We start from the raw sequence: 22,550 nt of genomic DNA on the forward strand, positions 1-22,550 counted from the left end.
TGCTCCACTGCACTCCAGGCTGGGCAACAGAGCAAGACTCCATCTCAAAACAGAAACAAAAACTATTTGGGTCTGGTGACTTGTGCCTATGTTCCCAGCTACCCCAGCAGCTGAGGCCAGAGGATGGTTTGAGCCCTTGGGAGGCAGAGGTTGCAGTGAACTGGGATAATGCCACTCCAGCTGGGTGACAGAGTGAAAATACGTCTCGGAAAAAAAAAAAAAGATTATAATGCATTTATATCGACATATTTTACTTCAAACTGATAACATTTTCCATGAAAAGTTTTGCAGTGGCTACACATTCTAATAATGTATTAATATCACTGAATATCAGGTCTAAAGTAGTAGTTGTTTTACAGTCACAGTAAAAAAAAGAATCGTACTGTAAAGGTTAACAATGAATATATTTAAGTAAATAAAACAATATGCTACCTTTTTGAGGTTGTTTGGGAGATGCAACAAATTGTGCTCCATTTACCCATTCAGCTTCAATTAAGAAATATAATAAATTAGTTCACATACACAGAATAAAATATAATCACCCTTATTCAGTCAAAATTGAAACTGGAGAATGTGTTTTGTATCTGGGAGCAGTGGGCTTCTGCACTGAAGGCTTGATTTATATAGCCTTATTCACCTTGTCACAGGAGTGCTTGACTGGGCAGGCTCCACCTATGAAAACAGAAGTCACCCACAGAGAAGTAAAGTAGAACATGGGGGCAACTGTTCTCAAGAGAAACAGTGAAGGAAGATGTGGGTTCCACTTGCCCAGGTCTTCCTTCCAACATCACCTGTGAGATAAGCCCCTCCCAGGTATATAAACTATTTGGAAATGAGTGAGAAAGCAAGGGAGGCTGGGGGTATGATGGAATATTTTCCACAAAGAGGAAAACACAAGGAATAAAGAAGGACTTCCTACCCATGCACACATGGTCTTTCTAATGAAGAGGCTCTTGTCCATTATGAAACAGCCTTGAGTATTCCCTGATGACACAGTGCTGGAGCGCAAGGGAAGTTTATCTTGCACAACGCCTGTTATTTTAGAATTCTCTCTAGGAGAATGAATGAATAGACATTTGAAGCAGTGAAACAGCAAAACAAGTGCTATGGTCTGAATGTTTTTTTTTTTTTTCCTACTGCCCTAAATTCATAGATTGCAATATAATTTCCAACATGAAAGCATTAGACAGTGAGGCCTTTGGGATGTGATTTAGGTCATGAGGGCTCCACCTTCATGAATGGGATTAGCACCCTTATAAAAGAGACCCCAGAGAGCTAGCTAGCCCCTTTCACCATGTGAGGTTACAATGAAAAGATGTCTGTCTATGCAGAACAGAGTCCTCACCAGATACTGAGTCTGCCAGTGCCTTGATCTTGGACTTCCCAGTCTCTAGAACTGTGAGAAATAAATTTATGTTGTTTATATGCTCCTCAGACTTAGGTATTTTTGTTATAGCAGCCTAAATGGATGAAGAGAATAAGACAGCGGCTAGCCTCCACCTTTCAAAGCTCTTCTGGACATTCGAGACAATTTAACCTTATTACATCAGGTGCAATTCTAGACCGTCTTTATTGGTCAGCTTAGCTCACAACCATGAGTGGCAGACTTTTATCTGTGCTAAGGAGGGAATCTCCTAATATACCTGGGCTTTTGGCCTTCAGATTCTAAGATCATGCTCCTATTCATGCTGCTTTCCATCTGGTCTGACAGCAGGTGACATAAGTGGGTCTGCTAGGACAGGCAGGTACCGTCCTCAATTTTTCTCTATAGGTAATAATGTTCTGATGTGAAAAACTGCAGTTCTAGACTTAAGAACTCCACTTTCTGCATAAGCTTAGCTGAAACTATTAATACAAATTTACAGTGATGGCAATTGTAGTGTTAAGTATTCTGTTCACTCCTCTACATTTTATGGCCCACTTGCAAGGTGAGACTGTGTGAGCTGAAATGAATTTTGTCTTCTGATTAGAGGCAATAAAAATTCCTTGCACATTTCTCTAGTTATTCTCTTCCCTTGCCATTGCAACTGAGCATAATGGAGCACCAAATATGAGAACTTTGTTTACCAAATATCTGAGTGACAGCACAGTAAAGCTACATGATGGCTCAAGTGGGACATTTAGTGTAAGAAAAAAACTTCTGTGAAGTCATTGAAATTCATGGATGTTTTGTTAGTACGGCACAAATTAGCCTATCTTGACTAGTATAGTTACACAGCGCTTTTGTATGCAACATGTGTGTGTTTCATTGGAGGCACTATTAGGAGAAATTGTGCAAATCCTCACAAACATGAGACTGGAACAAGCTTTTAGAGGACAGTAAGATTATAGGATAGGTTGAGAAAGCCATGAAGGCATATTGAGCAGGGAACTCTAGCAAAGGAGTGGGAAGAGAAGTGTGTATGGTACAGTAAAGCTGGCTTGAAGAGGACAAGGTGTTTAAGTCATAGAGCTATATAAGATGAACTTTCACGGATGTGGAGAATCCAGAGTGAGAAAACAGCTTGGGAGTTCACATGCTGTTTTTAAGGAAGATGAGGAGCAAAAGGGGCCAGATGGAAGCAGTAGGCAATAGCTTAGGAAGATGATGTTGGTGATGTTGCTCACAATACCCAGATAAGATGATATTTCACCTGATTAGTTAGTATCAGAGAAAGGTTGGCATGTGCTGGATAATTTGTAACTATAATAATTGATTTATTGGAGCATTCAGTTATAAAGAATAAGAGGAAGAGATAGAGAGGAAACCAAAAAATTTTTTTAAAAAAGGAGTTAATGAAGAATGGCCATGCCTCTACAGAAATAGAAGGTGAAGGAGAACTAACTAGAGTGAAGATAACTCACTTATGATTGAATACATTTTGTTTACAATAAGGGCAAGCTCTCTGGACAGTTGTATATAAGGAAATAAAACAATTAGAAGTAAGAACAGGAGTTACATATTTGGGATTAATGCTAGGTGATGATAATTTGCCTTTAGATTATAATCATAGAGAGAGAGAATTATCTATCTGTACAAAGATGTGCAAAGTGCTAATGAGTGAGACTTGTTCATGGCAGAAAAAGGAAAACAAGTTCTTGAAGAACTGCATCAAGTATCTTTTGTAAACAGCATGTTGAGCTCATTACCATATACATGGTGCCTTTTTTTTTTTGTTACAAGTGAAATATGGTTAAGCTTGTGTCCCCACCCAAATCTCATCTTGAATTATAATCCCCAGGTATTAAGGAGGGAACCTGGTGAGAGGCGACTGGATCATGGGGGCAGTTTTCCCCATGTTGTTCTCATGATGCTGACTGAGTTCTCGTGAGATATGATGGTTTTATAAGCTTCTGGCACTTCCCCTGCTTGCTCTTCTCTCTCCTGCTGCCATTGGAAGAAGGTCCTTTCTTCCCCTTCGCCTTCCACCATGATTGTAAGTTTCCTGAGACCTCCCTAGCCATGCAGAACTCTGAGTCAATTAAACCTCCTTTGTTTATAAATTACCCAGTCTGGGGTAGTATCTTTATAGCATGTGAAAACAGACTAATATAAAGTGCCTATGAAACCACGTTTATGTTTTTACAACTTTTATTCCATTTGACTCCATCCTAGGAGAATATATGCAGCAATAGTCCACTCATTCTCTGGTTTCTTGTACAACTTTCCATTATTTTTGTCTATATTTATTCGGAGAAGATTGTCCATAAAAAGGTTGCATATTCTTCTTGGGCTGCAATGACAATCTTAGCTCATTCTTAAATGTTATAAAACCAATGATCTCAGGCTGGATCATACATCAATATGCATCAGTGTTATCCCACAAAATGAAGAGCTTCACGAACATCTATATTATTTTGAAATGTCCATGAGAGTTTACAGCTCGCTTGAGTCAACAGAAGCTTTACATGAATCTGTAAAGTTTGTTTCCTCTACTGTAATACATTTTTTTGTAATTTAGAGTTGGCATTTTGGAGAGACCTCAAACTCTCTAGGTATTAAGATGTTTCTCATGCTTATAAGGAGAATGCCTTAAAATATATTCTCTGGACTTTTCTATTATTTGGGTCTGTAGAAAAGATACTGCATACATTGCTTCTGAACATATTTTATATGTGTTCAATTAGTCAATAAACATGTATTGGATGATTTCATGTGCTAGGTGTCCTACTAAGTGTGGAGAATACAAAGATGAAGCAGGCACAGTTTCCAAAATCAAATAACAGCATCTGTCTTCTAGAAAGAAAGGCAAACAAAGGAAAATTAGAGTATAAAGTGATAAATATTGTGTTAGAGATAGGAACAGAGGGACTATCACAGCAATGCAAAGGAGAAGTAGATTTCTTAGACCTGGATTTGGGAAAGTCGGAGCTTGTCAGGTGAAATGGGGGCAGTGAGCAGGAAGGGCATTCCAGCCAGAGAAGCAGCCAGTGCCCAGGCCAGATGAGAGAGCTGTAAGTAGCTCAATATGCTTGTAGCACAGAGTGGTGAGAGATGAAGCCGGAGAGATAAGCAAGTGCCAAATCATGACAGACCTTGCTTCTTCAATTGTTTGTTTAGTTACAGCTCACTCTGTTCCAGAAGAGTTTTTAAGTGCCTTGAAGGGCCGTGAATACCATACTAAGACATTTGGAGCCCTTCCTAAAATGTTGGCAAGCCCCAGGAAGAAAGCAACATGATCAGATTTGCATTTTAGAAGGATAATTCTATCTTCTTAGAGGAGAAGGAATTCTAAGGAACAAAGACAGAAGCAGAGAGGCCATTTAGGAAATTGCTGCAGTTGGTCAGATAAGAAATGCACCATGAGGGGCTAAATTAAAGCAGTGGCTTTGGGGATGGAAAGAAAGAAGAGATACAGAATAAGAACAATGAACATGGCTTGCTAATAAATATTTTCTCAATGAATGAATTGTGACTAATTAGATGTATGGGGTGAGAACAAGAGGTAATTCAAAAATGAATTTCAGGTTTAGACTTGGGAAATAAGGTGGGTGACAAGAAAACTCATTGCTTGGATACTGAATGCATTCCTTCTGGGTTCTTTGTATGCCTGGGAACTGTAATTGTTGTGTGTGAATTAATCTTAACTGTGTGGCAAATGCCCTAAGCATAAGTACTGTCTTCCTTTTTTCGTATTATTTTTCTAGCACTGAGAATGTTAGAGTTACGTCCACTGAACTGACTATAATTCAATGAACCTGGCTCAGGTCGTTATCTATTTAAGAATGACAGGTCTTAACTCTGAATTCATTAGTATTCTTTGGTTGTGTGCAAAAGAAACGGACCCTGACTAACATGAACCAAAGAAAACTGTGGTGAGTTATTGGGGATTCTCAGACTTGATATATAGTCTGGAGAAGTAGGCTTGGAAATAGGCAAGCAGAAAAGTACATGCAGCAAACTGATCAAGAACCACAGAAAGTCTCCTGTAACATGAAGAATCCAGTCAGGAAGCCACTGTGGAAAAGGAGAAACCACAACTTTCAGTCTCTTTGTCCCTCTGCTCAAGAATCAAATTCCAGAGAGCTCTGAATTATTGCCTATCTTGAGGAACATTTTCACTGCCTAGCCTGCAAGAGGTCTGGGCCCATAATTATAGTCCTGACAGAAAGGAAGGAGGTAATTCCTCAAATATTTAGAAATCATGGTGCACTTAGGAAGAGAAAAAGGATGCTAGCCAGTCAAATAATTACAAATGTCTACTTCCAGCTGATTCTAGCTTTTATTATTTTCTGTTTAGAAAGATTCTTAACAACAAAATTGAAGCCTTATGAAGAATGGGTATGAGATTTATTTTCTGACTAAAAAGAACTTGGAACTTTTTCAACTAAGCTACTTTTTTTGACAAAAAATTCTATTCTGTAGCTTCTAGAAAGTAAAATGAATATTTTTTTAAAGAGTAGGACATAGGCACTGAACTAATGAAATATAATAGAACATTTTATACTTGGAAGTAAATATTATTTAGGTTCTGAAGGAAAAAAAAATTGAATAGGTGGGGTAAGAGGAAGAAAATATGTGAGTAAAAGGAGGAACACACACAGAAGAAAAATCCAGCATTATTTGGATAAGCTTCTGAACAACATTCAAACTACATCCAACTCTTTAGCATCCGGAGGGAACACTCGCCACTAATTACAGGACTAAGATATACAAGAAGCCACTTCAGGACCATGGGGCCCAAATCAGCCATCCGATTGTAGTTTTTAAGATGTGGCTGTGGTTGTTTGTTTGGTGGTAGGAGAAAGTTTAGATTTGCTTTCACTGGCTTTGGTAGATGTTGATATTTCTTCCATCTCTAATCTCATTCCAGAGCTAAGGAGATACCTGTGCCAACTCTGGCTTTGTTTGCTCTGCCAGACAATCCTGATGCTGCAAAGTCAAATCATTGTGAAGGATGTTTATGCAAATGTGGGAAACAGGACTATAATCCTGCTTGAAGTTTGCTTAGATTCCTGGGAAGGCTCCCTATTCCAACCCTTTTTGAGAAAGTAAGTAAAAGAACTGCTTTTATGATTGATTGGAAAAAACTATGGAAGGGTTTAAGTTGGTCTCTGTTTGAAACCACAATTTTGGTGATATTTCTATTTTCTTTCATTTCTAATTTTTTTTCCTAGATAACAATCTCTCTCTCTCTCTCTCTCTCTCTCTCTCTCTGTCTCTGGGTGTGTGTGTGTGTGTGTGTGTGTGTGTGTGTGTGTGTTCAATGAAGAGCTCAACCTTGAGAAAGTCCACATTTCTGCGTAGGACAAGATAGAGATGAGACATTAGACATAATGGGTGAAAAGTACTTTTTGAAAACTGAATGAGTATTTTCTATGAACAATCTGATTCTGTTATTACAAATATTAGACATGTTATAGGATGACTTTATAACCTATACAGTTGATGTTTACAGCTTACCTTAGAATTTATCAGTTTTTCTTTTCCCAAGCTAGACAGATACCCTAGAAAATAAAATAATGATTATAGCGCTTTTACTTCATTTATTACGGGAAGGGGTAATTCCTCAAATTGGAACTAAAATTGGAAATCAGATAGTGGAGCTGCTTAAGGAGTAACTAAACTATTTGAATTTGTCACACAGAATAAAGATCTGACACACTCCTTTAGCTTCAGAAATGTTTTTCTGTCCTTACTGCTAGAAGAATTGATACACTGTCGGGAATATTGAACACATTAAATATTGGCTTTTGAGTTAGGCAAGACAATTTCTTAAATTCTTTCCAAAAATGAGTTTCTATGTTATCATTGTGGCCAGGGATATAGCCAAGGATGTGAGACAAACTGCCTGGGCTTGCATCCTAGCTCTCACCTATGGCATCAGCTGCCATTCATAAATTCAAAAAATGCAAAGAAAAGTGGTCTTTGCAGAGCTATAGCTATATATACTAGTTGATAAAGAAAAACCTGGAATTTTTTTTTATTAATTACTCTTTCATTTGATGGTTCTAAAGAGAGTTATAAGAGTGCGAGTGCATATGTGTGTGCTTACATATCTATGTATACATATAAGTGCATGTATATATGTGTAAGTGGAAATATTTATTTACTGTATTTTATGTATGTATCTTGTGTGTGTGTGTGTGTGTGTGTGTGTGTGTGTGTGTGTGTGTGAGACAGAGTCTCACTTTGCTGCCCCAGCTGGAGTGCAGTGGTGCAATCATGAGTCACAGCAGCCCTGACATCCCCAGGCTCAGGTCATCCTCCCAAGTAGCCTCAGCCTCCCAAGTAGCTGAGACTGCAGATGTGTGCCACCAGACCTGGCTAATTTTTGTATTTTTAAAAAATAAAGATGACACTTGTAATGAATTGAGTGAATAGTCATAATATTATCTAGCTATCCTGAGAGGAAAATCTCAGTTGAGTATCATAATGTTGCTACTCCAACCCATTTCACATGGAATACAGTTATAGCAGGTTTAGACCACTTTGTTTTAACTCCTTTGCCTAGTGTTGTCATTTTTTGTAGTAGAGTTGAGGTGATTAAGTAGGTAGAACCCAACAGAACCCAAGACTGACCCTTATTTACGATGGAGGTGAGTGTTGAGATGCTGCCCCGTAACTGCCATCAAGACTAACTGCTGAGATGGAATATGGAATGGCATGCTGGTGATGAATGCTTAGTAATTCCATTTTTAGAAAGATTTGTTTTAGCATTTCCTTAGTCATCTCTACCTTCTTTCTAGCCTGTCATTTGTTCAAGATGATGGAGGGTATGTGATAACTTGGAGAAATTGTTTGAAATGAATTAATCAGACCACTATTGGCAGTAATATTGTGTGGCTCTTTGTGTGTTTTTTAGATTATTTCAGGAGATGTTTGAAATGAAACTTCCTGGCCCTGAAGCCATTTTGAATTACCTACCAAATTAAGAAACGGTATTCCCTGAGAAATGGACATAAAATCCCACCGCATTCCTGATTATATTTTCTGATAAATTTTCGCGGAAAGTAGGTGTCCTTGGATTTTATAACAGATGAATAAATTCCCAACTACAAAATGTCATTTCCAGCTTTATTCCAGTTTCCAATACGATAACTGTGATGATTAATACTGACTGTCAACTTGATTGGATTGAAGTGTAAAGTATTATTCGTGGGTGTGTCTGTGAGGGTGTTGCCAAAGGAGATTAACATTTGAGCCAGTGGACTTGGTGAGGCAGACACACCCTCAATCTGGGTGGGCACCATCGAATCAGCTGCCAGTGTGGCTGAATAAAGCAGGCAAGAGAAGACAGAAGAGAAGACTTGCTGAGTCTTCAGCCTTCATCTTTCTCTCAAGCTGATGCTTCCTGCCTTCGAACATGGGACTCCAACTTCTTCAGCTTTTGGACTCTTGGATTTATACCAGTGGTTTGCTAGGGGCTCTTGAGCCTTTTGCCATAGACTGAAGGCTGCACTGTCGGCTTCCCTACTTTGAGTTTTTGGGACTCAGACAGATTCACCACTGGCTTCCTTGGTCCCCACCTTGCAGACAACCTATTGTGGGACTTTACCTTGTGATCGTGTGAGTCATTTTTATTTAATAAATGCCCTTTCATGTATACATATATTCTATTAGTTCTGTCCCTCTAGAGAACCCTAATGAAATGACCTTGTATGATTTTTATTATTTCAGGGAAAGAAGAGGGAGCAGAAAAAGGAATTGTGGTAAGTAACCACGAGAAAGTTTTAAAATCATACCTTCTTTTTAGCATTTACAGTTCCTGTGTTGCTGTGTCCTGATTTAGGGAGGAAAATACCAGTGATACTACTTGGGGTCTGAGAGGTTTACAGTGGATTTTTCACATATATACACATATATGTGTGTGTGTGTGTATATCTGAGTGATATATATCTGATAGATAGATAGATAGATAGATAGATAGATAGATAGATAGATAGATAGATAGGATCTAGAAGATTTAGAAGAATCTCTAAATTCTTCTCATGGGTTCATCATCTATTCATGCCACAGTGAGAACATCATTCATATATGGCAGCACATCTGGAACTGGTGGCAAGGTCAGATTGAAGTCATGGAACATTCCAGGGAGGCCACACATTCTAAATAGAAGCAGCTTAACTCAGAACGTTCTTCAGTAAGTGATGATTATTTTGGCTTCTGCAGTAGCCTCATTGATAGTCTGCCATTAAGAAGCTTTCAAAAGCAAATTTTTCAAAAACTTGACCTTCTGAAAGGAGGGTAAGAATTTCATTAACTGCAAGCATTAGACCATGAGAACGTTACGCATTAAATTCAGTATTTCTCAGAAAGTCTCACATCATCATTATTCTTTGGTTCTAGCATGACTTTGTCCTATAAAGTAGCCATTAGCCACATGTGACTATCGAGCACTTGAAATGTATGTAACTAGTGAGACTGAGGAACTGAATTTTTAGTTTTTTAAAATTTTATTCCATTCGATTAAAAAATTGAATATAATATATATCATTAATATTTTTATATTGATCATATGTTAAAATGGTAGTATTTTGAATGCATTGGGTTAAATAATATGTATTACTATTAATAATTGTACCTGTTACTTTACACTTTTTTGTTAATGTGACCACCACAAAATTTAAAATTACATATGTGGCTTGTATTATATTTCTATTAGTCCGGTTCTGCCTTGTACTTGTTGGAGACTCAAAAATGTCTAATTTACTTAGGCACATAATCTGTCTTCCTTTTTCCACCTCTAGAGTGATGGTATAGAACTGTTTTCATTAATTGATTTAATAGCTGGTTGCAGGAGAAATGACTCTGATTCTTCCATCTAATCATCCTATTCTGAGAATATCTCACTTTTTCTGAGAACAAATTCACTATTATCAAATAGGCAAGGTCAGCTAATGCTCTGTTATTTCTTATTCCCTTAGCCCCCTTTAATTCTCAAGGCTAACCCATGCAACAGTCATAGGCATGGCATTAAAAAATATTTTTGTTCATAGTTTTGATTCAATAATACATCCAGGATATCTTAATTATATCTGCGCTAGTCCGGTTAGTATATTGCTTCCTCCGGATTTCTGATATTCTTGACCTTAAACTTCTAGTCTCATCTCACATGCACTTGTTGATCTTGATCTAAATTACTTCCCATGTCTTTTCTCAGAATTCTGCTTTCTAAGTAATATCCTCTCAATTCCACATCTTGATTGTTGGAACCCAGAGTGGTGCAAAGCTGGATGCAAAGGTGTAGACATTCTACACTATTGTTGGTGCTCAATACAGCTCCATAGGAAGACATGGCATCTGGCCTTATGTGACCCACAGCCTAGTCGGGGAAACACAAAGTAAACATGTGTGGTTTTTTTCCAGGATGCTAGAACCTGCCTTTCCTGTAAGCTCGGAGAGGAGAAGTAGCTGGGCATTTTTTTCTCCCTGGGAATAGCCCTTGGCTAATAACTGAAACATGAAGGAATAGAAATATTCCATCCCCTAATCAGGACACCTGTAAGCTGAGAACAACATGGAATGCAAACTGCCCCTGGATTATTGAGCCTAAGATACATTCTGCTGGGCTATGCTTGCTATCACAGCCTTCCTTGGTCTCCTTCCTCTTCAGGTCCAAACTCCTTCCTCCTTTACTTCTGTCCTAGGAATACTTCAAGCAAGTCGCTTTCCCCCAAAATCCTTATCTCAGTATGGTGCTTCTGGGGAATCCAACCCTATGTCAATAATTTTAGGTGCTGAAATTGGTCTAGGAAGCCAACTCTTAGGATGAGACTCAGAATTAAATCACTCAATGCCCAGATGGCAACAGAGAAGCTGTTGTTTGTGGTGAGTGAAGGGGTGATATCCTCTGGCCTGCTGTAGCATTAAGTTGTTGATATTTTTACCTGTGGCGAGTTGGGATGGAATACAAGTGAAAAGGGATGCACTGGACTGCATAGCAGCTATGAAATTTAATACTTTTGTAATTTGATAGTAGTTATAAGAAGGATGGGGTTGTTTAGTGGCTGCTAATTGATGTACTGCAGAAAGCAAACACTATGCTTTGGTTAGTCAATTGCCAGTTCATGGGGAAGAAGGAGATCAAGAATTCTGTTTCACAGATATTTAGTTTGTATCTGAGGGTGATTTTAAGGAGAGTTCATCTATCTGCAGATGGGGTCAAAGGCGGAAAAATAAATTTTCAAATCATCCCTCTTTACATGGTATTTAAGACAATTTTTATTAATCCGAGTTATTATTAGCAAACAACACTAAAAGGGATCATCTCAATAAGAAAAGAATATTGAATGGATGTTGGGTCATTCAAAGAATTGCCAGGATAGCTCAGGGAATTGTCAGGAACAAAGAAGGCTGGTAAAAGCCAGAATGGCACAGATCATGATAATGGCACAGATTCTCTCCAAAGAGGACACTGCTACTGCCAGCATGACACAACAGAGTATCTCAGCTTATACAATCTCTACTTCTAGCTCTGATTCCTGGATGCCGCCATAGATAGGCATCTCAGCTACTGGTGCCCTGGATGATGAGTGTAGCTGAAGCTGACATTAGAAAGAATTCCCTGTGGCCTGATTGTTCTATCTCACAAGTTCCAAATTTGAAGATTGGTGGATTTTTGTGATTAGACAAGCCAAGGCCATGCTGCCTTGTGTCCCACACAAGTCACCAGTGCAGCGTGTCTTCTTTGAAACTTAGGATAACGTTTTTGAGCTTCAGCCAAATTGTTGCACATATCGTGCAAATTCATTATTTTCTATTGCTGAGTAGTATTCCATTGTGTAGGGACAGAACAGTTTGTTGATATCCTAATATATCCTTGCCTTCATGGAGTTCTCAAAGTTTTTATTTTTCATAGTTCTCTTTTGGAAGCTTAACAGCTTTAGCTTTAACATTTAGGTTTATGATCCAGTCTGAGAAAATTTTCTATATATTTAATAGTATGAAATATTGAAGGTTTTTTTCCACATAGATATCCAGTTGCTTCACTACTATTTGTGGAAAAAATTCCTTTTCCCATTGTATTTCTGTAGCACATTTATTGAAAGCCTCACACTGTGCCCCACAAATATGTACAATTATTATGTGTCAGTTAAGAATAAAATTAAAATAAAAAATAAACTAAAACGACCATATATGTGCATATGTACTTCTAAAGTTTCTATTCTGTTCCATTGAGTTATACGTTGATACAATTGAAGTTATCACCTTATTGATTACTGCGGCTTTGTGGTAAGTTTTAAATTACATTAGTACACTACCTCCAACTTTGTCCTTTCAAAAAATTATCTTGTCTATTCTGGTCATTTGAATTTCAAAATAAATATTTGAATCAGCTTGTTAGTTAGAAAGAAAAAACCCTGCTGAAATTATGATCAGAATGATCAATACATCAACTTGGGAAAATTGACTTTTTAATACTGTGTTCTAATGAATATAATACATCTCTTCACTTAATTTTTCATAATTCCTCTCAGCAATGTTTTATAATTTTTACAATAGAAGTCATGCATTATTTATATTCTGTACTGAATATTTTATGCTATTGAAATGGTATTTTTAAACATTTCAATATGCCATTGTTAGTTGCTAATCTATATAATTAAAATTAATTTTTAAAATATTAATCTTCTATCCTATGTCCTTACATTATTTTAAATCTATAGGATATTCTGATTAGATATTTTGTAGCTTCTTTAATTTTTTAATACATACTATCATACTGTCTTCCAGTAAAGAAAGTTTTATTTTATTACCAATTTGCTATGAGCATTTATGATGAATAGCTACTGAATGTTGTCAAATAGTTTTTTCTCCATTTAGTGAGATAGCATATTATTTCTTTCTTTCCTCTGTTAATATCACAAATTACCTTGATTTGCTATTCAACTATTAACCAAACTTGAAATCTTGTGATAAACCCAAATTGGTCACGTGGCATTAAATTTTTGTTTTGCTGGATTTTACTTGCTAATCTTTGGTAAAGATTTTTGAGTTTATATCTATAAGGTATATTGGTAGTTTTCTTGTAATCTCTCTTTCTGTTTTTGGTATTTCACCAAAGCCAGTCTCATAAAATGAGTTGGAAATTATTCCCCCCTCTAATTCTAATTAATGAGTTCATGTAAAACTATTGTTTTCTTTCTTCAATGTTTAATAGAATTAAGCAGTGAAAGACATTCTTCCTGCCCCATGCTTCTCTTTTTTCACTAATATTCAATAATATGATTAAAATATGGCTTGTGTGGTTTTCTTTGTCTTTATTCTCTTTGTTGAGTTTCTTAGAACTGCAGATTTATAGTTGTATTAGTCCATTTTCACATTGCTATAAGGAAATACACAAGACTGGGTAATTTACAGAGGAAAGAGGCTTAACTGACTCACAGTGGGGCACGGCTGAGAAGGCCTGAGGAAACTTACAATCATGATGGAAGGCGAAGGGGAGGCAGGCACCTTCTGGAGAAAGAAGCACCGAACTGAAGGGGGGAAGAATCATTTATGAGACCATCAGATCTCATGAGAACTCAGTGTCACAAGAACAGCATGAGGGAAACTACCCCCATGATTCAATTATCTCCATGTGATCTCTCTCTTGATACACGGGGATTATGGGGATTACAATTCAAGATGAAATTTGGGTGGGGACACAAAGACTAACGGTATCAATAGTTTTCATCAAAGTTGGAGAAAGTTTCACTATTATTGCTTAATCTGACCTTTCCTCCTCTTTTTTAATCTGACCTTTCCTCCTCTTTTTCTGGAAGTCCAGTTGTCCCACGGGAAACTGAGACTACATTGATTTTTCAAGATTTTTCCTTTCAGTATTTGCGTTTGCATCCTTTCATTGCTATGTCTTCAAGTTCATTGGTCTTCTATTATACAGTCTTTTATCCACTACTAAGTCCATCCATTTATTTTTTTCTCTCAGATATTATGCTTGTCAACTCTAGAAAGTATATTCATTTTCTCAAGGCTTCCACTGCTCTAGTACCTTGTTTTCTCTTAAATCCTTAAGACTATTTATAATGTTTTAATGTATTTGTTTGTTACTTCCACATCTCTGTAATTTCTGTTTGTTTCTATCATGTTTCTCATGATTATGAGCCATAAATTCCTGCTTCATGTTCAGTAGTTTTTATATGATATTGGACATCGTGAATATTATGGTGATAAGTGTGTGGATCTTGCTGTCTTCATGTAACGAGTATTGAAGTATATTTTGGCAGAAAATTTAATCACTTATGGATTATTTTGAACTTTATCTTTCATCTTTTTAAGGATGGCATAGACTAGCCCTACTATGAAGTACCCTCTGAATTTTCTTTTAAATGCCTCAGACTTTCAACAAGGTATCCCCTTTTGGCTTGATCGGTGTGAAGTTGTCTCCCATTCCTGTGTGATCTTTGGGAATCATTCAGGTTCCAGCTCGCCAGTAGCTTTTCATTTTTGTCCAGGCTCATGGAGTTTCACCCTATTCATTACTTAGCTTTACCCCATGCATATATTGCATAGTGTTCAACCAAGCTATCAAGGTGCTCCGTACAGATTTCTAGAGCTATTTACTCTTTCTTGCAAGTGCAGCTGCTTCAGCCTCTCTGAACTCTAATTGCTGCTCCATCAACTAGGTGGGACTGTCATGCCTAGCTTGGGCTCCCCTTATCTATAAGCTCTGAAATTAAGAAAGGTGATTCAAGGAAGAAAGTGCAGTGATTATATAGTTCACCTCTTTTGTTTCCCTTTTTTAAATCAATGCAGTCCTATAATTCCAGTTGTCCAATGCCTGAAAATAGCAGTTTTACATATTTTGTCAGTTTTCTAGTTGTTTTTAGTGGGAAGGCAAGTTCAGTTTCTGTGACTGTGTCATAAGCTGAAATAGCTGTCCTTTCTGAACTTTTAAATCTTTATCTTGAAATTTAAAACTGTGTCAAAATAATAATTGGTAATATTATACTTTCAAAATCCACACGGTCATCAAATATGCTGGTCTTAAGGGAAGTTAGTAATCTAGCATTTTATTTTGGGAATGCCTAGATACCTCTGACTGTCAAAATAATAATATGGCTTCAATTTTTGATAGTGACATCAAAAAATAAAACCTTGTACCAAATAAATCTCCCAAATCAGAATAATAAGGTCTTCCGTATTTCCTCAAATCAGTCAAAGGTGTTTTGTTTTAGTTTTTCATTTATAGTTTCAGAGTAAAATTTATGTTCTTTAGAATATATTTGTAGTAGTTGGTGTTTTCATTTCTTTTTCTTATTTTACATACTAGAATCATACTCTTGCATCAAACTCAAAAGCAAATATACAAAAAGACAGAATAAAAATAGAACATCAGCCAAAACAAACAAACAAACAACAACAACAAAAAACTCCAGGATTTAATCTAACCTCCTGTGCTCGTTTTTCTTGAATTATTTTGCCATACAAGTAAATGAACACAGAAGAGACAACCAAGTATTCCCTGGCATATAGTGTATACAGATGAATTTCAATGCTTCTCTTTGGAAGCTTTACATAATGTTCAGTCCTGAAAAAGGACTTTAAAGAGATCCCTTTTCATTCACAGTCACATAGAGTCAATGATTTTAACTTTGGCTGTAATCTCATTTTGATCCCTTTGTCTGGTCTCTTACTCCTAAAGTTATGTCTGCTCCCATTCTAAATCAGACCACATATCACAAAGGCAGCACAGGGATTTGTGGGTGGAACAATCTCAAGTTTCCAACTAAGGACTAGCAGTCCTGTGTGCTCGCTGAGTCCCCGAAGCTCAGAGAAGGATTAGTTTTAGTCAGTGTTTGCAGTGGGAAGGGCGGTGACAGGTTGGGCATGGTACCATGCTCACCACGGTAAGGCATGGAGAAGTGTCACATGGAAATGTGAAGCGTTGTGAGGACATCAGTGTGAACTTGGTCTTTTTGAACCAATAGATGAAAGGGTGCTGTTGACAGCGTTGGCAAGTAATTTGACTTCTGGTCATGAATTATTGATCTCGTCCCATAAAAATGCAACGGGGCAGGTGACCACACATTTTTAAATTAGTTTTGGCATCATCAACTTCTGGTCATCTCTTTATGTAAGTGTTTTGATTTTTAAATTAGATTTGGCATCATCAGCTTCTGGCCATCTCTTTGTGTAAGCGTTTTCTCCCACAGGTAAATAAACTGACTCTAGCTGTCTGGCGTGTCAACTCTTCCAACAAGCCTGACACTTAGCTCTGATTTAGCTGCGTACAAACCAAGCACTGTCTCCAACCAACACTTATTTTGGCTTCCCATTTCCTAGGTCCATGGTATACATGAAACTTTCTCACATGATTTTAATATAATTTTATCCAATAGAGCAAGAATTGAATCAGCACCTACATTGAGTCAGACAAAGTATGATGCAGTATTTGAATGCATTTATAAAAATACACGCTACTATCTTATGTATAAGAAAGGATTATCGTTTTTCTGGGGATTTGTGGTTTTAGAAGTGTGTATCTTGAGTGACTGATAACATTTTGTTAGAATTATCTAAGGTCGGGGTGTACACTGTGATCATCTTCTCAAGTCTCCTAAGATTCTTGAGACTAAATTTAGTGAAGTGAACAATACATGGTAATAGGTTAAGCCATGATGTGAAACTGATTTAGAGGATGAAGATGTGACCATTTTTCAAGGTATTTATGCTTTGAACACATTTTTTTTCTGTTTGGTTTATGTTCCCCCCCTCATTTTCCTATTGCTAGTCAGTTATTCATCTTAGTTCAAAGCTAATACTTGGCACTTTTGGAAAAGGACATAGAGAATAAAGGAATGGTTATCAGAAGCTGGGAAGGATAGTGGGGGGTTGAGGGGCAGGTGGGTATGGTTAATGGGTACAAAAATAGGGAGAAAAGATGAATAAGACCTACTATTTGATAGTGTAAAAGGTGACTATAACCAATAATAATTGTATATTTTTAAATAACTTAAAGAATGTAATTGGATTGTTTGTAACTCAAAGGATAAATGCTTGAGGGGATCAATACCCCGTTCTCTATGATGTGCTTATTTCACATTGCATGCTTGTATCAAGACATCTCATGTACCCCACAAATATATACACCTATTGTGTGCCCACAAGAATTTTAAGAAAATAATGAAAAAATATTTAAAAATACAGAGAAATTAAGAAAATCAAAATGAAAGTATATAGTATGGAACTAAAAACTAAAGGAGTGACTATAATTGAGGCCAAAGGGCTTCTCAGAGGCAAGAAAGTCTAGATCCCATTTGGTTTGATGTTTTGGGTAAGGCTTTGTCATTGTTTGCTTCTTGACTCACCTAGATAGGCCTAGTTAGTATTTAAATTCCAAATTCCAAATCACAAAGTGATCTCACGTTCACTTTGTGACTTTTAACGCTTACATAGTAATAGGTTTATCAACATTTTGATGTCAGTAAAAGGGACCAATAGTTATTGAGTAGATCTAATGGAAATAAAATAAGGGTTTAACTTATTTAGTTGATTCTCTCAGATGTTCAGACATTCATATTTAGCCTAGGGAAAATACATTGGCTAAGTTTTTGTTATAGGAGCCACAGAAATAAACATTTATTCTCTCTCCCAAAGTTTTCTTCTCACATTCTTTCTGTTTTACTCAGTGACTCTCTGTCTCTCTCTATTTTTATTCATGTCTTGATTTTGTTGGTATATTCAGTTTGTCATTCATTCATTAAATGTGAGTGGAAGTGAAGTTCCATTAGAAGTTTAGCACAAACATGACTGGTTTATTTCAGGGTAAGCCCATCAACCAAAGGTGGAAAAAATTCCAAAAAATTCTATTTGCTGGAAAATTTGCTAAGAAGCTTGGATACTCAAAAGACTTGCTCACAATGTGGGATTTGAGGGTGGGGGCCTGGGTGGAGAAAATGCAAAATATAATAAACACAACAGACACTCACTGGCATAAAACTGATTGGAGTCCTTCAGGAAAACAAGTTATGAGAGAACTATGAAAACAGCTTTGTACTTTGTGAAGTGGAACATTTTAGAGATGCAGATTATAAAGACTGGAACTAATAGCAAAGCTCCAAAGTGAGGTTTTTGTTTCAGGTCTGCACATGCACAATTTATTCTTCATTCAAAAAGAAATTTTAGTTTGCAAACAGGATGTATACCAGACCCCTTAACAATCTAAGTATTTCATCTACACAGAGGATTAGTATAAACACTCGCCCTTTTATAGTGAAAAAAGGTTAAGCTAAAATGAAACAAATTGCATTTAACTTATCTTTTTTAAATTAGAAGAAAAAATATAAATGAAGCATTAGGTTTTTTATTAAAAACATATTTTAGAATGTTTCTTTTTTCAGGTATATTTATTTTCTTCTTTCATTTGTTGACTTCACCGTGAACTTAAATAAGTTCTTGGCATGTTCTTGGTTTATTTGACTTTTGACTTAAAAAGGCAAGGGATCAATATGAGTCTCTAAATTTGGAAGAAGTTCTTTGAAGTGAGGTCCTCGTAGCTTTCTGGAGGAAGCAACAATTAAATTGGCCCTTCGGAAAGGACACAATTTCAGTAACAAAAGGATGGGGTAGAGTACCCATACAGAGGGGATGGGCTCCTAGAATGCAAGGATGTGGGTGACAGCCAAGTCATGTCAGGTGGTTGAGAGTAACCTCAGGGTGAAGGACATAGGCAAAGAGGAAGGTAAAGCAGGAAAGTTAGGCTTGCACACACCCTATCATGTCAGGATCCAGAGTTTTATTTTAATAATTGACACCTGGTAGCCTTTAACAACTTTAAGTAGAGTTCCATGACAAAGAGTGAATAAGAAAGAAAGAATCTCTGAAAAAAAGAGACCAAATATTTATGGAGCTATTCCTCTGTGCTATATAGTATACATTTATGCTATATGCCCTACCATGCAGATGGGGAAACTAAAGCTCAGAGGTGTTTAAAAAGTTGCTAAGATTTTTTTTTTTTTTTTTTTTGAGACGGAGTCTCGCTCTGCCGCCCAGGCTGGAGTGCAGTGGCCAGATCTCGGCTCACTGCAAGCTCCGCCTCCCGGGTTTACGCCATTCTCTTGCCTCAGCCTCCCGAGTAGCGGGGACTACAGGCGCCGCCACCACGCCCGGCTAATTTTTTGTATTTTTTAGTAGAGACGGGGTTTCACCATGTCGGCCAGGATGGTCTCGATCTCCTGACCTCGTGATCCGCCCGTCTCGGCCTCCCAAAGTGCTGGGATTACAGGCTTGAGCCACCGTGCCCGGCCAAAACTTGCTAAGATTTATAGATTGAGAATTTTGATCCGTATTTATTGATTTAACAAAACCTAAGCTTCAAGAGGATTCAGGATTCAAGAGAGGCTTCAAGATGGGAGATCTGGCCTTAAGCATAAGAGACTGGGAGTGGGGATACTAGATAGTTGTGAGCCACTAGCCTGCATCCAGATGAAACTCATAAACTGTATCTAATGTTCCAGAACACAGGACAAACACCAGAATTTTTAGTTTTATTATTTTTTTTTTCTGGTTATAAAAGTATAAAGGAGGCTGGGCATGATGGCTCATGCCTGTAATCCCAGCATTTTGGGAGGTTGAGGCAGGTGGATCACCTGAGGTCAGGAGTTCGAGACCAGCCTGGCCAACGTGGTTAAACCCCATCTTTACTAAAAATACAAAAATTAGCTGGGCATGGTGGCAGAGACCTATAATCTCAGCTACTCGGGAGGCTGAGGCAGGAGAATCATTTGAACCTGGGAGGTGGAGGTTGCAGTGAGCTGAGATTGCACCACTGCACTCCAGCCTGGGAGACAGAATGAGACTCTGTCTCAAAAAAAAAAAAAAAAAAAAAAGGATATATAGGATTTCTGAGTTGGAATACTAGGCATGCTTAATAGTATACCTCCTCTTAACTTCCTATTAAAATTCCCATAATAATGCACAGACAGTGGCAGCAGCACTATAAATTAAATATAAGAGGTGAACAAGGGCAGAATTTTCTCTAATTTCATCTCTGGTGTGACAGATATGAAAACCATATTCTTGGGTTCCACATTCTAGGCTCTAATCTCTGAGATTGGACAAGAAAGAAGCCACCAAGCCAGGGCCTGAGGGTGGAGTGGGGTGGCTCACGCCTGTAATCCCAGCTCTTTGGGAGGCCAAGGTTGATGGATGGCCTGAGCTCAGCTGTTTGAGACCAGGCTGGGCAACCTGGTGAAACCCTGTCTTCACCAAAAACACAAAAAATTAGCCAGGCGAGGTGACGCACCTCTTTTTGGCTTTTAGATTATGACTGGAAAACTCCCCTAAATGAAGTGAAACTTGATGGAGGCTAGCTCCTCTCTTTATTGCAAAAATCATCGTCTGGATTGACAATCTTTTTCCACTCAAAAATGAGCAACTAAACACCAAACCAAAGCATATAATCTATAAAAAAAATTCTAGAACAAGGAATGAGAACATTGTCATAAAGATGTACAGAAATAATTTGTTTCACTGCTTCATTTTGGAAATCTCCTGAGGAGAAAACAACAACAACAACAACAACAACACCTGTGCCTCAACCCAGAGCTTCTGATTTAATTGGTCTGGAGTGAGACCTGGATGTTGTTTTTGTTTGTTTGTTTGTTTGTTTTTAACAGCTTTGTTTTTTAGAGCATTTACAGGTTCATAGCAAAACTGAAAGGAAGGTAGAGAGACTTCCCATATACACCCTTCTCCCACATATGCACAGCCTCCCTTGTTCCCAGCATCCCCCACCAGAGTGTTACGTTTGTTGCAGTTGATGAACCTACATTGACACATTATTATCACTCTGAATCCATGCTTTAGGGTTCGCTCTTGGTGTTGTACATTCTATGAGTTTGCACAAATGTATAATGACATGTATCCACCATTACAGTATCACACAGAGCAGTTTCACTGCCTAATATGGTTTGGTTCTGTGTCCCCACCCAAATTTCACCTTGTAACTCCCATAATTCCCATGTGTTGTGCGAGGGACCCGGTAGGAGATGGTTGAATTATGGGGGTGGGTCTTACCGTTGCTGTTTTTGTGATGGTGAATGGTTCTCACAAGATTTGATGGCTTTAAAAACCGGAGTTGCCCTGCACGCCCTCTCTTTGCCTCCTGCCATCCATGTATGATGTGACTTGCTACTCCTTGCCTTCCACCATGATTGTGAGGTCTCTCCAGCCATGTGGAATAGTGAGTCCAATTAAACCTCTTTTTTTTTTTAAATTGCCCAGTCTCAGGTACGTTTTTATGAGAAGGTGAAAACAGACTAATATACTGCCCTAAAAATCTCCTTTGCTCTGCATATTTATTCCTCCCTATCCCCAAACCCTGGCAAAGAGTAATCTTTTTACTGTATCCATAGTTTTGCCCTTTCCAGAATGTCAAACATTTGGAATCACAAAGTATGCAGGCTTTCCATATTGGCTTCTTTCACTTAGTATCATGCATTTCAGTTTTTGCCATGCCTTTTTATGGTTTTATAGCTCATTTATTTTAGCACTTGATAATATCCCAATGTCTGGATGTACCACAACGTATTTATTCATTAATCTGCTGAAGGACATCTTCGTTGTTTCCAGGTTTTAGCAATTATGAATAAGGCTGCTATAAACATCTTTGTGTGGACAGAAGTTTCAGTCTTTCTGGGTAAATACCAAGAAGTACAATTGCTGGATTATATGGTAATAGCATATTTAGTTTTGTAGGAATCTACCAAAATGTCTTTCAAAGTGCCTGTATTATTTTTCATTCTCACCAGCAATGAATGAGAGTTCCTGTTGCTCCACAGGTATTTTTAAAAAGTGCCACAGGTGACTTTAATGCAGCCAAGATTCAGAAACCACTGACTTAGGGCAAGAACATCTGTCAGCAAACATTTCCTCTCACTTAGTATTAGTTTCCTTATCTGGTAGAAGAGAAACCTTCAGTAAGACAATAGATCATTGCTTCTCTCTGACTTTCTTGAAAATGCTGTTACTTTAGTGTTTTTATTATAAAACCCTTCAAGGAAATACATGTTCATGCCAAAATATGAGAGCCAATTGGCAAATGGAATAAGCCAGAATTACCAAGGATCTAAGATTACTTCTTTGTGCTTTTAAAATTTTAAAATATATTGTCATCTAAGATACA

This window comes from Papio anubis, chromosome 4 (assembly GCF_008728515.1).
Source record: "Papio anubis isolate 15944 chromosome 4, Panubis1.0, whole genome shotgun sequence".
Lineage (NCBI taxonomy): Eukaryota > Metazoa > Chordata > Mammalia > Primates > Cercopithecidae > Papio > Papio anubis.